Below are 1,861 nucleotides of genomic sequence, written 5' to 3'. Positions count from 1 at the left end.
CATTTTACGATTGGACGCCCCCTTGTACGTCTTTATGTGCAACGTAGTCATTTTCGCCGTATTTTCGTCGAAAAAAGCACTCTAGCGCCCAAACGGTGCAAGATAGAGTCAAACGGACAAAATTTTCGCCCACAGTGCTCTACTTTCATGAGTTACCCCTTAGGAGACAATATTGAAAAACCGCCCAGCCCTATCCTGGACCACGTGATGATGACTAAGCCCTGAGCCGGATGCGAGCCCGGCTTCAAATACGGAGGCGCCCGGAGCCCAGCACACAGTCCACCACCAGCAGCGAGCCTCGCGAGTACCTCAGCGCCAGCCGTCTCCACCATCTGGACTCTGCCGCTGGCAGCGCAGCACCGGGACTGCACACCGCCTCCAGCTACGGGACTCGCCTTCGCTCCGCTCAGCCCGCTCGAGTCTCACCGCTGCGTCTGCACTCCGGCCGCAGCTCCGAGCGCCTGCCGCCTGAACTGGACTCCAGCCACGCCCAGTCAAGAACCGGTCCCGTTACATCAACCGTACCAGACCTCGAGTCTGGCCTGTAACTATACCTCTCTCTGAGACGCTCGAACTTTACTTCTGTTGCGCTACTGCGTGCTCACGAGATGAATATTTCACCACTGTAATTTAACTGGAAATATAGTTACTATCAACGGATTTTGCTACTCTTCTCCGTTACACTATCCAAAGACACTTCGCACACCTACAAGGAGGGCGCGTGCCACACGCGTCAGAGTGCGACACAACGCGGGAGAGGACGTATTGCAAGTGATCTCTCAATTCACGCCCGACCCGGGAGTTGCTGGGCCTCTGGTGACCGTCTAGATGATAAGCTAGCACAAGAATGTGATCCCGGCAGACTTGCCGAATGTGCCACTCACCTTCCAGTGGACGGATTCCCTGCTAGTCTCTGTGGCTGACACGGCAACTTACGGTGAATTCACTGTATCCTACAGTGATAATCACCGTAGCCTACGGTGACGTGCACCGTACGCTACGGTGCTGGTCACCGTAGCTTACGGTGAAATTCACCGTAAGCTTTTTACAGTGCAGGCTTGTTTGCCCCCCATGGTTGTGTCGCCTTCCAAACTCTGCTTCGGAGGAATAGTGCCACTGTGAATGGGATTCAAGACATTGTGTTTCATGAATCTTTCTCAACTGTAAAATGTCTACCACTAGAGTTGGATATGTGATCCGACCCCAGGAGCCTTTCAACGAGTGATAGATCTTGTGGCAATCATGAGGATCCTCCCATTCATGTCCCAACCCGTGTTGGCATCACTATTCTGCTTCACTAAGTTGAAGCTAATCATAACCTCACATCTGAGAACTACGAGGAGTATTTCAAAGCTAGGATTGCATCTCTGGTAAGCACTCTCGGTCTAGATGAGAATCAAGAGGGGGTTTTATTCAGCCTAGGCACTTTGACACTGTCCGTGTGTACCCTAATCAGAAATCGTTTGGGGAATCGGATTGAGTTTCGTAGAGCTGAGTACGCCTTGATGAAGAAGTTCCTCAAAGATGCTGGATTAGAGTGGAGATGTATCGGGGACATTCTCTCTGTCATGTACTCCAATCTTGAAATGACTCACTTGGCGTTGATACAACGGCACGTCATCAATGTTGCTCCAGCCTTGCTGGTCACAACTGACGCTAGGTCGGAGATGGCTAGTGTGTGTCTTGCCATGTCCCGACATGTGGTCTGAAGGTTGCCGTGACAACCTCGTACTATGTATGTCGTGGCGGAGTCGTGTCTGTCTATTTTACACTGCTGACGCCTGTGAGCCTCCGTATAGGCCTCCCCACAGTACGCGCGTCCACTGCAGACAAGATACTGCCTAGCAGGCGCTTTATACGT

This window comes from Frankliniella occidentalis, unplaced genomic scaffold, assembly GCF_000697945.3.
Source record: "Frankliniella occidentalis isolate FOCC.00 unplaced genomic scaffold, Focc_3.1 Scaffold345, whole genome shotgun sequence".
In the NCBI taxonomy this organism is placed as follows: Eukaryota; Metazoa; Arthropoda; class Insecta; order Thysanoptera; family Thripidae; genus Frankliniella; species Frankliniella occidentalis.
This window is presented reverse-complemented; position numbering follows the sequence as displayed.